This window comes from Dendrobates tinctorius, unplaced genomic scaffold (assembly GCF_039654945.1).
Source record: "Dendrobates tinctorius isolate UK_male_01 unplaced genomic scaffold, ASM3965494v1 ptg000078l, whole genome shotgun sequence".
In the NCBI taxonomy this organism is placed as follows: domain Eukaryota; kingdom Metazoa; phylum Chordata; class Amphibia; order Anura; family Dendrobatidae; genus Dendrobates; species Dendrobates tinctorius.
Window position 1 is genome coordinate 2125565 of NW_027361746.1, and position 24156 is coordinate 2149720.

At 44.5% G+C, this 24156-nt stretch overlaps 1 pseudogene; it reads left to right on the forward strand.

The window, feature by feature from the left end:
• Positions 1-626: 626 nt before the first annotated feature.
• On the forward strand, positions 627-21357 carry LOC141096703 (acyl-coenzyme A thioesterase MBLAC2-like; annotated as a pseudogene).
• The last annotated feature ends 2799 nt before the right edge of the window (positions 21358-24156 follow it).

Sequence of the window (24156 nt, forward strand, 5' to 3'; positions counted from 1 at the left end):
TTTCACCAGTATGGCAGGGGTTAATCTGTACCAGTGTTACCAGTATGGCAGGGGTTAATCTGTACCAGTATTACCAGTATAGCAGGGGATGATATGTACCAGTATTACCAGTATGGCAGGGGAAAATCTGTACCAGTGTCACCAGTATGGAAGGGGATAATTGTACCAGTGTCACCAGTATAGAAAGGGGTTAATCTGTACCAGTAATACCAGTATGGCAGGGGTTAATCTGTGCCAGTGTCACCAGTACGGAAGGGGTTAATCTGTACCAGTGTCACCAGTACGGAAGGGGTTAATCTGTACCAGTGTCACCAGTACGGAAGTGGTTAATCTGTACCAGTGTCACCGGTATGATCAGGTCTGCGATCTTCTCTACGGGACTCAGTGACGGTTCTGCACACAGAGGTTTTCCCCAGTGCTGCCTTCTCATTGGTCCGCTCACTGGTGACGATTCTCAACACTCGTCTCCTATTGGTTCGGAAACTGCACTTGGATGACATCGGCGTCAGTGAGGGCGCTGCCCGAGGTGCTGACTGCAACAGGCGCCGTGTCCGGTGTGTGCCCGCCCGGTGTGCAGTGTCCGGTGTGTGCCGTGTCCGGTGTGTTTCCGCCCGGGGAGTCCCACCATGGCCGCGCTGGAGTGGTTTGTGCACAAGGCCCTGGGGGACAGCGTGTTCTGGATCCAGGAGCGCTTTTATGAGTCGGGGAACCGGGCGAATATTTGGCTGGTGCCCGGCTCCCACCAGGACCTGGTGATAGACACCGGCCTCGGGCTGCGCAGCCTCCCGGACTACCTGAGCGCTGCTGGGCTGCTCCCTCACGGCATGGACGGGGGATCCAGGCGCCGCCCGCTCATGGCTGTGGCCACTCACGTTCACTTCGATCACGCCGGCGGCCTGCGCCAGTTCGAGCAGGTGGCGGTGCACCGGGACAAGGCAGAGGCGCTTATCCGGGGAGACAACTTCGAGACTGTGATGTGGCTGTCCGCCTGTGAAGTGGTGAAGCCCCCGACACCCGGCTTGAGTGCCAGTCAGTACACGGTGCAGGCGGTGACCCCAGCCACATCCTGGAGGACGGTAACCCCCCATAGAGATGATAGGCGGCTGCTCCTCATTCTCGCCAGTAGGTGGCAGCAGGTAGACGATGAGGGCTGTGAGAGTCTGATCTGTCAGGATCCGACCCCCAGCAACCTTGCCTATCAGCAGATATTGGTGTCGGCAGCCGGAAGAACTCGATTGCAGAGCTGGCCGTCTTCTGATAGCGGCCGCCGTTGGGTACAACACATCTGCCTTCTATTCAGATCAATAAGAGGCGGATGTGTAGTCCCCTGCGGAGGCCGCTATCAGAAGACGGCCAGCTCCGCAAATGAGGATTTCTGGCTGCCGACACCGATATCTGCTGATAGGCGAGGGTGCTGGGTGTCGGACCCCGACCGATCAGACATGGATGACTTATCCTAGCATCAATGCTCTTTAAAGGGAACCTGTCACCATCAGTGAATATAATGCTGAAGTTTGTGCCCAGTATATTCTGCTTTCAATGGAAGCGTGACAGCCCACATACAACACATGTCCCTGCGTGCCCAATGGTAAAGCTAGGTACATGAGAAATGCAGGACGCATATAGAAGTACGCGGAGCTTCAGGGAGGAAGTAGGCCGCCATCCGCAGCCCTCCTGAACGCAAGTGTGAAACCAGCCTTAAAGAGGACTATCACTTGAGTTAAATACAATGTAACAATTCCTAAGCTCCCCTAATTCCTGTGTTTGTTTCCCTGTTGCTCGAAGTCGCTCCATTGTAGATATGTTCACGTTTGTTTCTTCTGGAGAGCACTTTATGAAATCTCTGCTTGAAGTCCAGTGGGCATTTCTTCAGGGTTTTTCTCTGGGGGCATGTGTTTTCACCCCCTCCTCCCAAGATGCTGCCACTCAAAGTGCACACCCCCAGAGTAGACTGTGAAGATACGCCCAGTTGAACTGGAAGTAGAAATTTCACATATTGCACTCCAAAAGTAACAAGTGTGTGTATCTCTGCAATGCATGCACAAAACTAAATAGAGTGGCAGAATCTGGGGGAACTCAAAGATTTTTACATAATACAATTTCTGCGATCATGTGACAGGTCTTGTCAGTCTTTGAGAGCAGTGAAAATCTCACAAGTTTCGTCAACAAGCGTTGAATGATTTCAATATTGTCGATCACACTCATTTAACATCCTGAGCTCAGTGCATGAAATACAATCGAAATGCATCTGTGTGATGTGCAATATGTTAGCATGGTAGGTGATAATCTGTACCAGTGTCACCAGTATGGCAGGGGATAATTTGTACCAGTGTTACCAGTATGGCAGGGGTTAATCTGTACCAGTGTCACCAGTATGGCAGGGGTTAATCTGTACCAGTGTTACCAGTATGGCAGGGGTTAATCTGTACCAGTAATACCAGTATGGCAGGGGTTAATCTGTACCAGTGTCACCAGTATGTCAAGGTCTGAAATCTTCTCTACGGGACTCAGTGACGGTTGCAGACAGAGGCTTTCCCCAGTGCTGCCTTCTCATTGGTCCGCTCACCGATGACGATTCTCGGGGCTCGTCTCAGAAACTGCACTTGGCTGATTCCAGCCTCGGGCTGCGCACAGCCTCCCGGACTACCTGAGTGCTGCTGGCAGGGCTGTGGAGTCGGTAAGCCAAACCTGCGACTCCGACTCAGACTCCTCAATTTCCCTTACACCGACTCCGACTCCACGACTCGGACTCCCAAATATATTGCTTATATTTAAGTGAAAAATTTATTGTAGTACAATGTGAACATCAGACATTTAATCATTTTTTTGATACAATAATCAAGATATTTAGATAGAACATAATATCTATTTATTGGAATACAACTTTAGAACACAAAAGACTGTAATAAATTGTAAATATGTAATACACTATGTAATATCAATTACATATATACAGTACAGACCAAAAGATTGGACACACCTTCTCATTCAAAGAGTTTTTCTTTATTTTCATGACTATGAAAATTGTAGATTCACTCTGAAGGCATCAAAACTATGAATTAACACATGTGGAATTATATAATTAACAAAAAAGTGTGAAACAACTGAAAATATGACTTATATTCTAGGTTCTTCAAAGTAGCCAACTTTTGCTTTGATTACTGCTTTGCACACTCTTGGCATTCTCTTGATGAGCTTCAAGAGATAGTCACCGGAAATGGTCTTCCAACAGTCTTAAAGGAGTTCCCAGAGATGCTTAGCACTTGTTGGCCCTTTTGCCTTCACTCTGCGGTCCAGCTCACCCCAAACCATCTCGACTGTGATCAGGTCTGGTGTCTGTGAAGGCCAGGTCATCTGGTGTAGCACCCCATCACTCTCCTTCTTGGTCAAATAGCCCTTACACAGCCTGGATGTATTTTTGGGGTCATTGTCCTGTTGAAAAATAAATGATGGTCCAACTAAACACAAACTGGATGGAATAGCATGCCGCTGCAAGATTCTGTGGTAGCCATGCTGGTTCAGTATGCCTTCAATTTTGAATAAATCCCAAACAGTGTCACCAGCAAAGCAACCCCACACCATCACACCTCCTCCTCCATGCTTCACAGTGGGAATGTAGAGTCCATCCGTTCACCTTTTCTGCGTCGCACAAAGACACAGTGGTTGGAACCAAAGATCTCAAATTTCGACTCATCAGACCAAAGCACAGATTTCCACTGGTCTAATGTCCATTCCTTGCGTTCTTTAGCCCAAACAAGTCTCTTCTGCTTGTTGCCTGTCCTTAGCAGTGGTTTCCTAGCAGCTAATTTACCATGATGGCCTGCTGCACAAAGTCTCCTCTTAACAGTTGTTGTAGAGATGTGTCTGCTGCTAGAACTCTGTGTGGCGTTGACCTGGTCTCTAATCTGAGCTGCTGTTAACCTGCGATTTCTGAGGCTGGTGACTCGGATGAACTTATCCTCCGCAGCAGAGGTGACTCTTGGTCTTCCTTTCCTGGGGCGGTCCTCATGTGAGCCAGTTTCTTTGTAGCGCTTGATGGTTTTTGCCATGCACTTGGGGACACTTTCAAAGTTTTCCCAATTTTTCGGACTAACTGACCTTCACTTCTTAAAATAATGATGGCCACTCGTTTTTCTTTACTTAGCTGCTTTTTTTCTTGCCATAATACAAATTCTAACAGTCTATTCAGTAGGACTATCAGCTGTGTATACACCAGACTTCTGCACAACACAACTGATGGTCCCAACCCCTTTTATAAGGTGGCTACTTTGAAGAACCAGAATATAAGACATACAGTATTCGTAAATGGCTGCACATCCAGCTGGAAGAATGTCTCAAGTGGGGTACCACAGGGCTCTGTCCTGGGCCCTGTATTGTTCAACATCTTTATCAATGATTTAGATGAAGGAATTGAGGGTAAACTGATTAAATTTGCTGATGACACAAAGCTAGGAGGGATAGCTAATACTAGAGAAGAGAGAGAGAGGATTCAAAAAGATATAAATAAACTGGAGAAGTGGGCAGCAACTAACAGAATGGTTTTTAACAGGGAAAAATGCAAAGTACTACATCTGGGCAATAAAAATGAAAAAAGCATATACAGAATGGGAGGAATAGGGCTAAGCAACAGCACATGTGAAAAAGACTTGGGTATACTAATAGATCACAGACTGAATATGAGTCAACAGTGTGATGCAGCAGCAAAAAAGGCAAATGCAATTCTAGGATGTATTAACAGAAGCATACAGTCTACATCACGTGAAGTCATTATTTCCCTCTACTCCTCTTTGGTCAGACCTCATCTGGAATATTGTGTCCAGTTTTGGGCACCACATTTTAAAAAAGACATCAACAAACTGGAGCAAGTTCAGAAAAGAGCGACCAGAATGGTGACCGGTCTGCAAACCCTGTCTTATGAGGAAAGGTTGCAGGATTTGGGAATGTTTAGTTTGCAAAAGAGATGACTGAGAGAAGACTTAATAGCTGTCTACAAATATCTAAAGGGCTGTCACATTGTAGAAGGATCAACTTTATTCTCATTTGCACAAGGAAAGACTAGAAGCAATGGGATGAAACTGAATGGGAGGAGACACAGATTAGATATTAGAAAAAACTTTTTGACAGTTAGAGTGATCAATGAGTGGAACAAGCTGCCACGAGAAGTGGTGAGTTCTCCTTCAATGGAAGTCTTCAAACAGAGGCTGGACAGACATCTGACTGGGATGATTTAGCGAATCCTGCTTTGAGCAGGGGGTTGGACCAGATGGCCCAGGTGGTCCCTTCCAACTCTACGATTCTATGATTCTATGATTCTATAGGGGACATTTAATAATAATAATAGTAATAATAATCTTTATTTTTATATAGCGCTAACATATTCCGCAGCACTTTACAGTTTGCACACATTATCATCGCTGTCCCCGATGGGGCTCACAAGACTAAATTCCCTATCAGTATGTCTTTGGAATGTGGGAGGAAACCAGAGAACCCGGAGGAAACCCACACAAAAACGGAGAGAACATACAAACTCCTTGCAGATGTTGTCCTTGTCCAGGCTACACGACACCATATCTTTGTCCTGGCCAGCCCCAGACATGAACATGAATGCTGCTGACGGTGTCCACATGGGCGATAGATACAGAGCTGAAGATCCTTTCTTGTTCTTGGCTGGATCATGCTATGTATTAAACGTTTCATCCTGAGAGTAAAGGGCTGGTTCAGCGCTGTGCTTATCCTGCACGGCCGCACTCCTGGCCACCCAGCTGCGCAGGGACCTGTTGTGGCTCCATTCACCTAAATAGGGCTGTGCTTCAGTTACCTTATGCAGGGGAAAATAGTGAAGGGGGCGCAAAAATAAGTATTCATATATTCTTCCAGAATCCTCCATAATCCTTTCCATTATTATTACTCATCTGGTTTAAAGAGGACTTATCACTTGAGTTAAATACAATGTAAAAATTCCTAAGCTCCCCTAATTCCTGTGTTTGTTTCCCTGTTGCTCAAAGTCTCTCCATTGTAGAGATGTTCACGTTTGTTTCTTCTGGAGAGCACTTTATGAAATCTCTGCTTGAAGTCCAGTGGGCATTTCTTCAGGGTCTTCTCTGGGGGCATGTGTTTTCACCCCCTCCTCCCAAGATGATGCCACTCAAAGTGCACACCCCCAGAGTACACTGTGAAGACACGCCCAGTTGAACTGGAAGTAGAAATTTCACATATGGCACTCCGAAAGTAACAAATGTGTGTATCTCTGCAATGCATGCACAAAACTAAATAGAGTGGCAGAATCTGGGGGAACTCAAGGATTTTTACATAATACAATTTCTGTGATCACGTGACAGGTCTTGTTTTGAGAGCAGTGAAAATCTCACAAGTTTCATCAACACCTTCTCCTATTGAAAAATTGACTGATCACACTAGTGCTACCTCACAGAAAATGTCCACAGCAGCTGAAATCAAGACAGGTAGGTGCCAACACTGTCACTGATTATAGAAACTTGATGGCTGCAATAACTGAAACCGCGCTTGAGGGTATGACAGAGAACAAAAATACAAAATGTTAAAATGCAATGAAAAATACACCTGCTGTTAGGATGTATTTCACAGCGGTAGGGTCCTCCTAGGAGCAATTGAGCCACTTAATACGGTCCCTGTGTAAGGGTACGTGCACACGCTGCGGAATCCGCTGCGGATAAATCCGCACGGATTTTGCAAAAACCGCAGATAATCCGCAGGTCCAAAGACCTGCGGATTATCTGCGGTTTTGCCTGCGGTTTGGTCCTGCGGATTCACTATCTCCACAATGGTGGAGATAAGAACCCGCAGCGGTTTCCGCAGAAAGAATTGACATGCAATTCTTTCTGCGGATTCAAAACCGCAGCAAATCCACGCGTTTTTTTCCGCAGCGTCGGCATAGCGTTTTTTTTTTCCCATTCAAATGAATGGTACTGTACAACGCAGCTAAAACTGCTGCGTGTCCGCAGCGGCCAAAACCGCTGCGGAAACGCAGCGGAATCCGCAGCGTGTGCACACAGCCTAAAGTGGAGCCCTGGATCAGACGGTGTTTTGGAGTGTTGGTACCACTTAGGTGTACCACATCGTGATAGAGCCCCTTTGAATTAAAATGATCTTACCACTCTGAAAAGTTAGTTGAAATACAAAGTGCCCCCCCAAAAAAATATATATACTGCAGAGCAGACTATACAGGTCCAACCGGTTTAACACTTACCCAGTGATTGGTGAACAGCTGCCTAGAAGAGTAGCATGTAGTTACCGGGTCAGAGGCAAGTTATGTGGTAGATGGTGCATGGATGTGGCAGAATAGTGCCGGTTTCGCCAGGTTGGAGGCTGTTTACAGCTTGGCTGTTGCCTGGATGTAGTCAAAGAGGTATGCTCCTGTCATTGGCAGTGAAGTGACGGTGCAAGGGAGCTGCGTAGAGCCAGGGAAGCCCTGGCCATTGGCGTCCCTGGATATCAGCAAGGAAAGATGGCCGACAGTGATTCCTAGCGTGTGCCTCGAGCTGTCGCACGCATTGCAACAGTTGCTGCTTATCTGCCTTTTTAGCCAGACCCTGGCGCTAGTATTATGTTACGGCGGCGGAACACGCTTAAAAAAATATAAATAAAGCGTGTTCGCTGCCCGGGATCCACCGTGCGGCAGGTGTAATAACCGCTGCTAAACAGGCAGAGCACAAGGACGGTAATGTGCACAGGGAAGAACTGCACCTGATGCACAAAAGCAAGCTCTGTTAAAAGACTCACAGAGCTGCACACATGAACACAAATACAAAAAACGCTGGGTCTGTATTAAGTTCACAGACACTCAGCGGCACACGTGCGGTAGCCAAAGATCGGAGTAGTTATAGACGTCACTACAGCCGAGACGACTTACCGTGACTGGACGCGTGCACGGCATCGCAACCACAGACACCAAAACGACTGCAGGTGCAAGTTAGTTAGCAGGCACAATGCAGGACGCAGGCTGCTGCAACAGAGGATGCTTGAGCGCGCTGGCGCTAGCATGCACACTGGCTGTATCCCAATCACTCACACATACGTATTATCAGAGGGAAGGGGTTTCTTAATATGTCATTCACCAGTCCAAGCATTCATCACCAAACACACAGCAGCAAGTATGGAAAATACTAGCGCATGGCATAGCGGCCATGCGCACTTTTTATAGCGTACGGGACCTGCCGGAAATCTCCAGAGCCCCGAGCATAACCAATCAAATCAGGAGCAGGACCTGAGCACCTGACTCCTGAACTCCAATGAGAGCTAGTCCCGTGAGCATGCTCAGAAGCAGGGAAAAAGGACTTCGCCTCTGGAGACAAATGTGAGAATCTGGGTTGCTGCATATGCATAGAATGACCCAGATTCCTAACAGACGTCACAGAGGCTACAGAGCGGTGCTGGGACCAAAAGAGTGGCCAACGCGTTTTGGAGGACTGCGTCCTTCATCAGGGTTCTTACCCGCTTATTGACCCCCGCTAATTTATACACCTTATGTGTCCATCTAGCCCCCGCATCTCCTCTGCTTGCCCCAATGATTTATGTGTATACTGTATGTGCACCTCAGTTTTACCAATTTTATGAGCCTGTGCAATGACTAATATTGCTCAATGTGTGTAATGCTTGATTGGAGGTATATTTATACACACATGCGTATATCAGATGAGGACTGGTATAAAATTAAATAAATATGAACAAGTACATAAAAGTGAAATTAAAAACAAGTTTGATTACATTAGAATATATTTAATGCACTACAGCTTCAGGCAAAATTATTAAAGTGATGAGAGGAATTTACTTATATATAAAAACAACTTTTTAAAATCAATTTTATTAATAATATTTAAAAATGGAAGTATAAAGGCAAAATAAATTAGAATTAGTACAAAATTATATCTTATGGATTAGTATAAAATAACAATAAAATTATATATATATACATACACACTACCGTTCAAAAGTTTAGGGTCACTTAGAAATTTCCTTATTTTTGAGAGAAAAGTTTTTACATTGAAGCTAGCATTAAATGATTCAGAAATACACTCTATACATTGTTAATGTGGTAAATGACTATTTAGCTGCAAACGTCTGGTTTGTATTGCAATATCTTCATAGGTGTATAGAGGCCCATTTCCAACAACCATCACTCCAGTGCTCTTATGGTACTTTGTGTTTGCTAACTGTGTAAGAAGGCTAATGGATGGTTAGAATAGCTTTGAAAACCCTTGTGCAAGTACGTTAGCACAGCTGGAAACAGTTTGGCTGATTAGAAAAGCTATAAACGTGACCTTCCTTTGAGCTAGTTGAGAATCTGGAGCATTACATTTGTTGGTTCCATTAAACTCTCAAAATGGCCAGAAAAAAAGAACTTTCACATGAAACTCGACAGTCTATTCTTGTTCTTAGAAATGAAGGCTATTCTACAACGGTGTGTACTACACCCTTCAGAGGAGAGCACAATCAGGCTCTAACCAGAGAAAAAAGAGAAGTGGGAGGCCCCGCTGCACAACTGAGCAACAAGACAAGTACATTAGACTCTGTAGTTTGAGAAATCGATGCCTCACAGATCCTCAACTAGCAACTTCATTAAATAGTACATGCAGAATGCCAGTGTCAACGTCTACAGTGAAGAGGCGACTCCGGGATGCTGGCCTTCAGGGCAGAGTGGCAAAGAAAAGGCCATATCGGAGATTGGCTAAAAAAAAGGAAAAGATTAATATGTGCAAAAGAACACAAACATTGGACAGAGGAAGATGGGAAAAAGTGTTATGGTCAGAAGAATCCAAGTTTGAGGTGTTTTGATCACACAGAAGAACATTTGTGAGATGCAGAACAACTGAAAAGATGCTGGAAGAGTGCCTGATGCCATCTGTCAAGCATGGTGGAGGTAATGTGATGGTCTGGGGTTGCTTTGGTGTTGGTAAAGTGGAAGTGTGAGGCTCTGAGCCATGTTCCTGTTCTGTTTGACTTTGCCCTTACTTTTGCCCTTATCAAAGATGGAGTAAGTAGCTTCATAAGGGGCCATCTTGTTCCTGTTTGACTTTGCCCTTACTTTTGCCCTTATCAAAGATGGAGTAAGTAGCTTCACAAGGGGCCATCTTGTTCCTGATTGACTCTTCCTGTTTCCTGCCTGCTGTGTACAAAAGGGACTTAGCACATTATACCTGTGCTTGTGTATCTGGATCTTCACCTGCTGCCAAGCTTGGAGAACTCGCATTGTGCCTGCTTCTTCTATACCTTGGGATTCCCCATTTGTTACTTACCTGCCGTCCTGCCTGACCGCCTCTCCTGTCCGGATCTGCTCTGCTTCATTCATCTCTGCGGCCTGCTCTCCACTTGAAGCCTGGTCCAGGCTCAGGACTTTAGGACTGTGTGCTCCCGGACCTCAGACTCTCACCAGTTGGTTCGTACAGACTCTACCTGTTGCCAGAACTTATATCTGCTTACCGTGTAATACTGAAGCCTGCTTCCTGCAATACCCCTGAACTATCTTTGCATAGTACTGTGACCTGTTGCTACAATACAATACTGAACCTTTGAACATATACTGTGTCTGTCTTCTCTGACCCATGCTACCGAGTTCCATAGAACCTATAGTACTAATTTGACAGGATACACAAGCCAATAATATGGAGCTCGCTGGATCAGATTCTGTGGAAGTACGCCTTAAAAAGATATGCACATTTATCTCAGGACTTCAAGGGGAGCTTCAGGCTACCAAAACAAAATTGTCGGCACTAGAGACTCAAGCTAACCATAATGCTACCATAGCTGATACGTCCATTCAGGCGTTAGCTACTTGTCTCTCAAAACTAGAGACTACAGTTTCAGCCCCAGCCGCAACCCCACCTTCGATTCCAGCTTTCCCTAAACTCCCGCCATTCAGGTTCGGTGGCGAAAGAGAAAAGTTCCGAGGGTTCCTAAATCAGTGTCAGCTGTATTTTGCTGCGCATGCGGCTCAGTTTCCAACAGGACGAGACAAGGTGTTAGCTATGATAATGCTGTTAACCAACAAGGCTCTTGCTTGGGCAAATCCCCTGATTGAAACTAATGATGTCTGTTTGAATTCTTTAAATGACTTTATTTCCGCAATGTGTCAGATGTTCGATGACCCCAACTGAAGTGCCACAGCAGAAACCGCATTGCTGGCCCTCCATCAGGGAAAGCGTCCTGTCGTAGAATACGCGATGGAATTTCAGAGGTGGGTGTTGGATACCACATGGTGCGACTCAGCAAAATACGCAGTGTTTAGGAGGGGGTTATCTGCCGCAATTAAAGATGAATTGGCTAGAGGCGAGTCACCCACTGCCCTGGGAGACTTCATAAACCATTGCATTCGTATTGATATTCGTCTTGCAGAACGCCGGCAAGAGAGATGGGCAGATGCTAACCGCAGTAATTTTTTAACCTTGCCGTCTCCCTCCAGGGAAGCTCAGAACAAGTCTTTCCTCCCTGTTGAGTCAGAACCTATGCAGGTCGATGCAGTCCGGAGAAGTCCTCCTGACCCACGCAAGGAGCACCGTTTTAGAGAAAATTTATGCTTCTATTGTGGAAAATCAGGTCTCTATATTTCAAATTGTCCCGGTAAGAATCGCAAGACCACGGCTGCGGTAATTGAATGTGACTTTTCGGATGTATCTTCAGTAGTTTCCCACTCAAACCCTCCTAGGAAGGAAATAGTCGACAGGAATCACGACTTCTCCGACTGTACTTCAGAAATATTCTCACCGGTGAATGCAGCCATCTCATCAGTAAGTTCCACTACTTCGACCTTGGACGGCTCAAGGAAGGACTCGCACTGTTATATCCCCATCAAGATATGGACCCAGTCCCAGTGGATTACTAGTTTCGCTATGGTTGACTCAGGGGCCAGCGGCAATTTTATGGACATTACATTCGCTAAAAAACACAGTATATGTTCATAAAGGAGGATTTCTCCGGTATTGATGGAAACTGTGGATGGTTCCCCACTGGTATCCGGGCCCGTAGACCTTGAAACAACGTCACTGAAAGTCCGTATGGGGGCAGATAACTCAGAAAGACTGTCCTTCTTGTTAATTTCTTCCCCTCATTTTCCCATAATCCTAGGATTACCATGGCTACGACTGCAAAACCCTACTATCAATTGGGAGACGAAAGAAATACAGTTGACCTAAATCTACCAATAGAGTATCAGGATTTCATCGATGTATGTGACAAAAAAAATGCAGACAAATTACCTCCACATCGGCCGTACGATTGCCCCGTGGAACTGCTACCTGGTGCCGCGATTCCGTTCGGTAACATTTACCCTTTGGCTGGGCCAGAACTAAAAGCCCTCAAGGAGTATATCGATGAGAACCTAGCCAAGGGATTTATACGACCATCTTCCTCTCCAGCGGGTGCCCCAATCTTCTTCGTAAAAAAAAAGGATGGTTCACTCCGCCCATGTATTGATTACCGAGAACTCAACAAAATTACGATCAGGAACTCCTATCCACTTCCATTAATTCCTGAACTACTTGAAAGGGTGCGACACTCTAAAATCTTCACGAAATTAGATCTCCGTGGAGCATACAATCTAGTACGGATCCGCCCCGGTGACGAGTGGAAAACAGCCTTCCGGTCACGCTATAGGCATTTTGAGTACCTCGTCATGTCTTTTGGTCTCCGTAATGCGCCAGCTACATTTCAACACTTGGTGAATGACATTTTCAGAGACATACTCGATATTTTTGTTATTGTTTTTTTGGATGACATTTTGATCTTTTCCAGCAACATCGAGGAGCATCAGCAGCACGTGAGAGTAGTCTTGGATCGTCTACGGCAGAATCACTTGTATATCAAGTTGGAGAAATGCGAATTTCACAAGACGGAAATCCAATTCTTGGGGTATGTTATCTCTCCTCAGGGTCTCAGCATGGATGCCAGTAAAACTCAAGCCATTCAGGAGTGGCCAATTCCCAAGTCTGTGAAAGAAGTACAACGATTTATTGGATTCGCCAATTTTTACAGACGATTCATTAAAAATTTTTCAGAGATCGTCATACCCATCACCCAATTGACCCGGAAGAAGATACCATTTGTCTGGTCACCGGAAGCGCAGACAGCATTTTCCAAGTTAAAAGCTAAATTCACATCAGCACCGATCCTCGTACATCCGGATCGAGCTTTCATAATGGAAGTAGACGCTTCCGACTGTGCGATAGGGGCCATACTCTCGCAAAGAACAGGTGAGAAAGATCTTTTACACCCTTGTGCCTTTCTTTCCCAGAAATTGTCGCCCGCAGAGAGAAATTACGATGTCGGGAATAAAGAGCTATTGGCCATTATAACCGCATTCAAGGAATGGAGGCATCTACTACAGGGAGCATCTCACCAGATTGTTGTATTTACGGATCATCGGAACCTCGAATTCATGAGATCGGCAAGGTGTCTAAAACCTAGACAGGCCCGATGGACTTTATTTCTTAATCAGTTTGACTTCATTGTTTCTACAGGCCAGGCTCTCGTAATGGGAAGGCCGATGCACTATCTAGGATTCACTCAGGAAACGTAACTCCAGCATTACCTCAGAGGACTATACTCTCAGAAAGAAACTTCATAGGAGTGTTACACAATCAAGATCTATTAACAGGTATTAAGGAAGCCTACGCTGGAGACCCACTACTGATCCAACCCCCCAATCAGGTAAACCTAACCTTGAAAAACAGACTTTGGTTTCAGGGGCAACGCCTGTATATTCCGGAAACGGTCAGACTAAGTGTACTAAAATTAATGCATGACTCAAAGATCGCCGGTCATAGAGGAGTCCAGAAGACTCAGGAATTCTTGTCTCGCTTCTTTTGGTGGCCGACCTACCGGAGAGACGTTCAGCATTACGTCTCGTCATGTGAGGTATGTGCAAGATCAAAGGTTCCCCGCTCCTCACCTATGGGACTGTTACAACCCCTCCCTATTCCATCTCGCCCTTGGGGGTCTGTTTCAATGGATTTCATTGTAGAATTGCCTACTTCTAAGGGGAAAAACACTATCCTAGTAGTGATCGACCGTTTGACCAAGGCTGCCCATTTCATTCCCTGTATCGGTCTTCCGACAGCCAAACAGACAGCGGACCTCATCGTACAAAATGTTTTTCGGCTACATGGAGTTCCTGACGAAGTGATATCAGATCGAGGGGTCGAATTTACCTCAAAATTTTGGCGAAGCTTCTGTGCCGCCCTGGACATCAAGGTAAATCTATCATCTGCTTTTCATCCGCAGTCTAACGGACAAACGGAACGGACTAATCAAACCTTGGAGCAGTATTTACGTTACGTGGAAGGGATCATCGACTCTCGGATCCATAGGGGGAAACTTCAGTACTTGGTGAAATGGCAGGGTTACCCATCGGAGGAGAATTCCTGGGAACCTCAGGAGAACATTCGAGCTCCCCGTCTGATCCAACGGTTCCACAGCCGATACCCCAATAAACCTGATCTAAGGTCGTCCGGAGGACATCCTTGAAGGAGGGAATAGTGTGAGGCTCTGAGCCATGTTCCTGTTCTGTTTGACTTTGCCCTTACTTTTGCCCTTATCAAAGATGGAGTAAGTAGCTTCACAAGGGGCCATCTTGTTCCTGTTTGACTTTGCCCTTACTTTTGCCCTTATCAAAGATGGAGTAAGTAGCTTCACAAGGGGCCATCTTGTTCCTGTTTGACTCTTCCTGTTTCCTGCCTGCTGTGTACAAAAGGGACTCAGCACATTATACCTGTGCTTGTGTATCTGGATCTTCACCTGCTGCCAAGCTTGGAGAACTCGCATTGTGCCTGCTTCTTCTATACCTCGGGATTCCCCATTTGTTACTTACCTGCCGTCCTGCCTGACCGCCTCTCCTGTCCGGATCTGCTCTGCTTCATTCATCTCTGCGGCCTGCTCTCCGCTTGAAGCCTGGTCCAGGCTCTGGACTTTAGGACTGTGTGCTCCCGGACCTCAGACTCTCGCCAGTTGGTTCGTACAGACTCTACCTGTTGCCAGAACTTATATCTGCTTACCGTGTAATACTGAAGCCTGCTTCCTGCAATACCCCTGAACTATCTTTGCATAGTACTGTGACCTGTTGCTACAATACAATACTGAACCTTTGAACATATACTGTGTCTGTCTTCTCTGACCCATGCTACCGAGTTCCATAGAACCTATAGTACCAATTTGACAGGAAGGTTTGTACAAGGTAAAAAGGATTTTGAATAAGGAAGGCTATCACTCCATTTTGCAACGCCAAGTCATACCCTGTGGACAGCGCTTGATTGGAGTCAATTTCATCCTACAACAGGAAAATGACCCACAGCACACCTCCAAATTATGCAAGAACTAGTTAAGGAAGAAGCAGGTAGCTGGTATTCTATCTGTAATTGAGTGGCCAGAGCAGTCACCAGATCTCAACCCTATTGAGCTGTTGTGGGAGCAGCTTGACCGTATGGTACACAAAAAGTGCCCATCAAGCCAAACCAACTTGTCGAAGGGGCTTCTGGAAGCATGGGGTGAAATTTCTCCAGATTATCTCAGAAAATTAACTGCTAGAATGCCAAACGTCTGGAATTGCTGCAAAGGGAGCATTCTTTGACGAAAGCAAAGTTTGAAGGAGAAAATTATTATTTCAAATAAAGATCTTTTTTTTGAACCTTGTCAATGTCTGGACTAGATTTTAAATTCATTTGGCAACTCATTTGATTAACAAAAGTTTGAGTTATCATTTAAAACACAAAATTGTCTGGGTGACCCCAATCTTTTGAACAGTAGTGTATATGCCTATATCCGGCCGTGTCCTTTGAGTCAGTATGAACTATTAGAAGTCCCTAAAACCGATCCTAATTGACAGTATAAAATAAGACATATCTATTAAAAATATATACGATAGAATCTCTCCATCACTCGGTTGACACCTGAATAGAATAATACGACATGTGGAATTGGGAGGGAAAGTGAAACTAGTCCATTATTAGTATTACTAGTATCACTATGTTAGTTCAAGCCCATTTAAAATGCATATAATTCTAGCACATAATTCAAGCCTTTTGGAGTCAGGCAGTCTAGGGTGACTATCCATTGTGATTCCGTTCTGGACATCAGTTTTATAAAATTGCCCCCCCCCTTTGGGTTTTGTCGAATTTTCTGGATACCAAGAAAGTGTACGCCTTTTGTCGAAGTATTATGTTTTTCTTTAAAATGGCGTGAAAGTGAGTGCCCCATGTAGCCTTTCTGAATATTAGGTGCTCCTGTATCCGTACCATAAGTCGCCTTTTGGTGCAGCCTATGTATAATTTGTTAAATGGGCATTCAATTAAATAGATAACTCCTCTAGAAAAACACGAAATACTTTCCCTAAGGGTATGTTTCCACGGTCAGGAAACGCTGCGCTTTGGATGCTGCATACAGCCGCAGCGTCCACCCCGCTGCTGCCAGATGTTACAGCATAGTGGATGGGATTTTATGATATCCCATCTCCCTATGCGTTCAAAGACATGTGTGACAGACCTGCGTATACGCACAAGCGGCGCGTCTTTCTAGACCGCAGCATGTCTATTTATCTTGCAGAGACGCTCAGTCTCCACAAGATAAATAACAAGACGATCAACACTGGGACTTGGCATTGCAGGAAGCATCTCTCACTCGCTTTCCACCTCAACTAAGACCTGTTCGCTATAATAATTACAACCTGCGCACCCTCCAATCCCTGTGCGCTTTGGGACAAATACAAAGAATATCTTAGTAAAGATATTCTTAGAGTGCAAAGGAGGGTTAATCCAGACTTAGACTTAAATGTCATTGCTGACATTGTCAACAAAGCCCTCTTGATGTTAGAAGAAAGGTGCATATCTATCAAAAGTAAAACTCTAATAGCATTAGGTTTACCAGCACCAAATCGACCAGACTGATATTATGAACAGAGAAAGTCTGCAAGAAAAAAAGGTATGATTTGAAAAAATGTAAAGAATTTGTCATATTAAATAAGCCTCTTTTGGTTGATGACCAAAGATCGGCTATATGACAATTATGGCTCAGAATTCGAGTGGAAATGGGGGACTATGTCTCCTAGATGCATCAGGAGGTACTGGTAAAACATTTTAATTAATTTGCTGCTTCCAGAAATTCGCTCAAACAATGATATTGCCTTGGCTGTTGCATCATGTGGGATTGCGGCCACTCTTTTAGATGGAGGGGGCACGGCTCATTCAGCACTAGGGTTGCCCTTTAATCTAGCGCAGTCAGAAAATCCTGTCTGTAATATCACTAAGGGCTTTGGGAAAGCTAAGGTATTACAAACGTGCAAAGTAATTGGGATGAATGTACCATGGTGCACAAGAAAGCGGTTGAGCCCTTGATCGGACCTTGAAAGATCTGCGGGGAACTGATCGTTTAATGGGGGTATTATAATTTTTGCAGGTGACTTCTGCCAGACATTACCTGTTCTTAAGGGAGCAACACATCTCTGACAAAGGAAGACTACTCTTCTGAAAAGCATCGGAAGAAAGCAAGCACACATGTACTGTCGGCTCTTCGCAGGATCGCACAGTAGCTAGCGGAGGATATTTATGTGCCTGTTCTATCGTCCACATACCTAGTGCCCTTCACTTTAACAAGAGTGCCACCAAGTATATTGCTAGACATTGGACATGTATAGTCACATTTTGGATTTGAACTGGTTACTTTAAAACAAGCTGTAGATACCAATACTCATGCAGTAGTCTAGCTACTGGGGGGCAGAGGTGGCCATCGCCCCAGGCCCCTGTCACAGGAAGGGGCCCACCGGAGTCAGTGCCACTTTTTTATGAGGCAGAACACCACACAGGAGGAGAGCAGGAAAATGCTGCTCCCCTGCCTGACGGTCATTCTGCATGCTCCTGGCTCAGTGGAGTCTCCCTCCTGCAGTGTAAAGTGCTGGCTTAAGGGTATGTGCACACATTGAAGATTTTATTGCGGATCCACAGCGCTTTTTGCCGCATGGATTTGCATCAAATCCGCAGTGTAGTGCACAGCCAAAGTAAACCTATGGGAAATGGAGATTTCCTGTGCACACGCTCTGGAAAGAAACGTGCGGATTCGCAGCGTTTTTTGTCCCACAGCATGTCAATTCTTTGTGCGGATCTGCAGTGTTTCTGCACCCACTGACTTGCAATGAGTCAGGCACATCTGCAGCAAAATCGCAGATGTAAAAAATCTGCGGTTTTGCTGCGGATGTTGGTGTGAAAATCACAGACCGGGAAGAGTGTGGGCGGAGCTATGTGCGCGTCTGTGTGCGGGCAGGGTCTGCGTGAATCTGTGTGCAGTGTCGGTGGGGCTGTGTGCGGGGTCTGCAGGGCTGTGTCAGTGTGTGTGAGTGTGTATGCAGGAATCGTCCAATGGGACTACTAGTCCCATCTGGCTATGCCTGCTACAGTGACAACATTAGCCAATGATGGGACAGTAGTAGTCCCAACATCCGGCTAATGTGTTGAATGTAAAAAAAAACCCACACACACATATAGTCCATACTCACCATATACTGTTAATCCCCGAAGCCCTCGCTCACCTGAAAAAAATTGAAATAATAAACAAACAATATACTCCCTGTGTCCGACGTAGTCCATATAATAACGATTGTCCCACGGCGATCTCCCGTGGAGAGTGGTCACATCAGTAGATGTGACTGCTCTCCAGGGGCTCTGGTGATACAATGCGGAGGATTATCTCAGTCATTGTATCACTCCGCCACAGACAGGTCATCTGAGTTCACCTGTTACTTTGCGGCACTACAGCATGAGAATTTACTCACGCTGTAGTGCCGTAAAGCGAGAGGTTTAACTCCGATGACACACTGCGGGAGGTTATCTCCGGTCAGTGTGTCATCGGAGGCCTATAGAGTGGTCACATCTGCCAATGTGGCTGCACTATAGGGGAGATCGTTGTGGGACAATTGTTATTAATGCCTTAACTCCCGGAGCTTTTTTCGATTTTTCGTTTTCATGTTTCGCTCCCCTTTCCAGACCCATAACTTTTTTATTTTTCCGTCAATATGGCCATGTGAGGGTTTATTTTTTGAGGGACGAGTCGTACTTTTGAACAACACCATTGGTTTTACCATGTAGTGTACTCGAAAATGGGAAAAAAAAATTCAAGTGCAGTGAATTGCCAAAAAGTGCAATCCCACACTTGTTTTTTGTTTCGCTTTTTTGCTAGGTTCACTAAATGCTAAAACTTACCTGCCATTATGGTCATTATAAGTTCATAGACATCAAACATGTCTAGGTTCTCTTTTATGTAAGTGGCGAAAAAAAAATCCAAAGTTTGCAAAAAAAAAAAAAAAAATGCGCCATTTTCCGAGACCTGTAGCGTCTCCATTTTTTGTGATCTCGGGTCAGGTGAGGGCTTATGATTTGTGTGCCGAGCTGACGTTTTTAATGATACCACATTTTTGCAGATACGTTCTTTTGATTGCCCGTTATTACATTTTAATGCAATGTCGCGGCGACCAAAAAAACGTAATTCTGGCGTTTTTGATTTTTTTTCTTGCTACGCCGTTTAGCGATAAGGTTAATCCTTTTTTTATTGATCTGGTAATTCTGAACGCGATGATACCAAATATGTGTAGGTTTGATTTTTTTTTTTGTTTTATTTTGATTGTGGCGAAATTGGGGTGATTTACACTATTTTTGTCTTATTTTTAAAAACTTTTTTTTTTAATTTACATTTGGCATGCTTCAGTAGCCTCCATAGGAGGCTAGAAGCATGCCATACTTGATCGGCTCTGATACATATAGGTGATGCTCTGATCGCCTATATGTAGCAGATTTACTGCATTGCTATGAGCGACGACCAGCGGGTGGCGCTCATAGCAATCTGCCGGCAACAACCATAGAGGTGTCTATCAGACCTCTGGTTGTCAAGGCAATGCGCCGCTGACCCCCGATCACGTAACGGGTCGGCAATGAGCTCATTTCTGGCCGCGTGCCGGTAGTACTAATTGAATGCCTGCTCCGGCGGTGAGCCCACCTCAAAGCAGGGGATACTTACTGCTGACATGCTATTGCGTCAGCGGTAAGTAAGAGGTTAAAGAGGGACTGTGTCACATCAGGGTGTATACTTAACTAAAAACTATGTAAAACTGTTGTTTTACTTCATTAAAATACTTTATCCTTAACGTGTGTTTTTTGACTCTTTATTACTATAAGATTAATAATGGATAGTCGGCTTATTGACGCCTCTCCATTCTTAACCGAGCTTAATGTCACCTGACAATAGCAAGGTGACATTAACCCCTTATTACCCCATATGCTACACAGCAGTGAGAAGAGAAGGGCTAAGTGCCAGAGTTGGCGCATCGTACAGATGCAACATTTCTGGGGAGGCTGCGGGCTGGTGTTTGTAGCCAGGGCGGGCCCAATATCCATGTCTCCTTCCTAGGCTATGAATAACAGCCCACAGCTGTCTGCGTAGCCTTTCTGGTTATTAATTATATGGGGACCCCACATCATTTTTTTGGGGGGTCCCCCTATTAGACTAGCCAGTAAAGGCTAAATATACAGCTGCGGGCAGATATTCATAGCCTGGAAGATCCATGGGTATTAATCCCTTCCCAAGCTACAAATATCAGCCCCAGCCAACGGCTTTCCCTCTCTGGCGAAGAAAATTGTGCGGGAGCCCACACAATTTTTTCGCTTGTAGGCTGGAACTTGTGCAGTCAAGAAATAGACTTCCACATTATTATTCATGATTTTCTGGGCCGGAATCCATTATATGTCCATTTTGCAAGCCGGCGAGAAAATCTCGCCATACGGATGTTTCGCATTGCACACGGATGACATACGGATCACTGTTCTGGTAACATTTCTGCGATTCTCTTTAAACCCTTTCGCTACATGTAGCTGCCCACTGATATATGTGGGACTCACTTCAAGGGAATTGAGAGTTAGGATAAGGGAGCACGTGTGGAGCATTGGTGCAGCCAGGGTGGTGGTTGACACATCTGAACTAAAATCTATCCCAAGACATTTTTAGATTGGTCCATAACTGCGACCCAAAAGGGTTTAAAGTGAAAGGGATAGATTTGGTTCACACTGGCATAAGAGGGGGAGGGGGGACATCAGACGACTCCTGGCCAGGTATGAACTTTAATGGATAGTGACATTGGGAACGGTTAAACCAGACGGCTTGAATGAATCCTTGAATTTTGCCACATCCTCTAAAACTACAAACAATGAATATTCCCCTCCATGTAGTGTTTTCAGTTTTTAACTTCACTTTTATATTTCAGAGCTACTTGCGTCTTATTGGACTCTAACAGATATACCTCTTGAACTCTTCTCCTTCATGGTGGCAGTTGATGACTATGTTGCACGATTGGAAATATGAAGATTCATTACCATGACTGAAATTCTGTGCGCACATAGATGAACATATACTTGTCATTACAGCAGGGAATCACAGAGGATTCATTTTGTAAGGAAAAATATTTCACTGATTGTTTTTAAACAATATTTTACCTCACAAAATGTATCCTCTGTGATCTCCTGCTGTAATGTCAGTATTGTCTTTTGCTTCCTCCCGTGCCCAGGAGCTGTGGTATGTTTTGTACACGGTCAGCCACAGGGGTGAAAGAGACAGAGCACAGGGGGGAGACAGATCAAACGGGACAGCACATGAGGGGAGAACACAGCACAGGAAAGAGACAGCAGACAAGGGGCATAGCACATGGGGTAGACAGGTCAAAGAAGAGAGCACAGACGGGAGAAGTCAGCACATGGGGAAAGAGAAAGTGGATAGGTGGGTGACCACATGGGGGGAGAGATTGTCAATGCTGCAAAGCCTGCCCTCATAGTGACATTCCTGCTATCACATCGGGCCACCGTCTAGTGGTATAATATGAGTTTGGGTTTCTATATATTTAAAATATTATATATCAACAAGAGACAAAAAGAAGTAATTAAACCGCATTCAAAATTTTTTATTAAAATTGTATTAAAAAACGCAATGACCTAAAAGGTGCAGAAAATCTGCAACATCAAAAGCTCACTAAATAACCATTGTGGGAGCATAGTCTAGTATGGCTGAGCCTGTTCTTACCTGATATCATCTGCCAAAGGAGAGTCTGAAGGCTCGGTTATACTTTAGTTTGGCAAACTTTTATGTGCCCTTTAGCAAATGATAAGAAAACACACACACACACACACACACACACACTAAAATTTCCCCAATTTTTACAAACTGCCTGTTAACTGACATTCGATTGGCTAACATGCTGATCGTCTTTTGTGCACGACAAAGCCGGAGTATTGTGCCAGCGGTACATGGATGCTGTGATCTTGTGGAATGGCGCAGTGATGGATACTACACACTAAGCACAAGTGAGACACATAAATCCATCCATAATCAATTACCACCACTGAGAGGGTCACTCTTTATAGAATATCATGTACTCTGTGACTAACACAGCTTCCAACCTGGTGCTTTTCTTCCTCCCAAAAGCTATGGAGTAGAGCAGGCTGCAAATTTATGGTCACCATGTATTACAGATGGACAGCTTTAGAGCTCGATGGCTCTGAGAAGAACAATGGCAAAACCCAAGCACCCAGATTGTAACACATGAATCTATTACAACTAGTGTTGAGCGATACCTTCCGATATCAGGAAATATCAGATCGGATTGGATCGGACCGATACCCCAAAAATATCGGATATCGCCGATTCCGATACCGGAAACCAATGCAAGTCAATGGGACACAAATATTGGAATGAAAATAAATCCTTACTTTCCTTGTAGGTTAATTCTACATGAAGGAAAACAACTAGGAACAATGTAGAATGTATTGGGGGAGGTGGAGGAGACATTAAAGGCATAGAGGTTTAGCCCAATCAAATTGAATAGGAATTAATTTTTTTTTAAGACGTTCGGAGTTACAAAGATATTGACTATGTTAAGCTTTTTATATTTTGTCAGATATTTATGTTTCACTACTTCCATGCTCTTCACCTTCTTTTTTACTTCTCTCACACTTTCTCCTTCATCATCCTGTGGTGCTAATAAAAATATGGATATCTTATAGCCTACATATTGTAATATATTGCTTATATGCTTTGATATAGTGTGGTTATTAGACCAAGGGTAGAAAGTATTGCAAATATGAAATATGGTTGCTTGAATCCAAACACTATATTGCAATATACTAGGGTGTAATATCATTAATGCTGGACTTTGATACTGAGACACAAAGCGTTTGCTCTGTGTCAATACCATAAGACAAGGAATTGTTCTGTGGTCTTTGAAGCTCTGTGTTTCAAAGATTCATTATCCTGATTTGCACACAAGTGACCCCTGTTGACAAACAGTGATAGATACTGAATATTTCACTTGGGGGGTGGTTGATGGGAATTCTACAAGGAGCTTTCCAACTAATTCTGTGTGGTATTCTAATATAAGAGTTGTGTGGTATATTCTTACATATAAGCTAGGACAATAGGAATAACAACTGTATAGATAATGAATATTTATGCTGCTTGAACAAGGAAGTCTTGTGCTTAATAATAGTATGATTCTCGAAGACAAGAGAGACCGAAATGTTATGGTCTCATGTAGCAATGATCGTGCATGACATCCATAATCGAGGACCGATTGTGATACATATCATGACATGTCTGAGTGTGTGTCTGAGTTACGATAGGTATCCAGTTTTCAGAATAGGTGATTATGGAAGTCATGCTGCCCATATGCTACCATCTTAGAGTGTTATGCTATGAGCATGAAGAGTTAACTTTGTAACAAGCAACATATGTTGAACTTTGAACAGTAACAGACAACTTTGACAAGTTGACCAGAGGCAAACAGAGTCTAGGTTGACATACTATTGGCAAACAAATCTCTGGTTGGTGCAAACACACTAAGAGGCTATAGCAAACAGACCTTGAAGTCTTGTGCAGTTTCAAGATTCTGATGACTCAGCATACTGCACAGAGGGAATCTGGGAATTTTGTGTATAAAAAGGTGGACCTGTGTCAGTGAGGCAGGGACATTTCCAGAAGCTATCGTGGGTGCACGGTTTCTGTGATGACAAGACCAGAGCATTTCCTTCTCATTTGACACTGTGGTCCCTCCAGTGGAGAAGTGATGTTGCAATACTGCTTGGTAATGTATAGTATGGATACTTATTTCTCTAT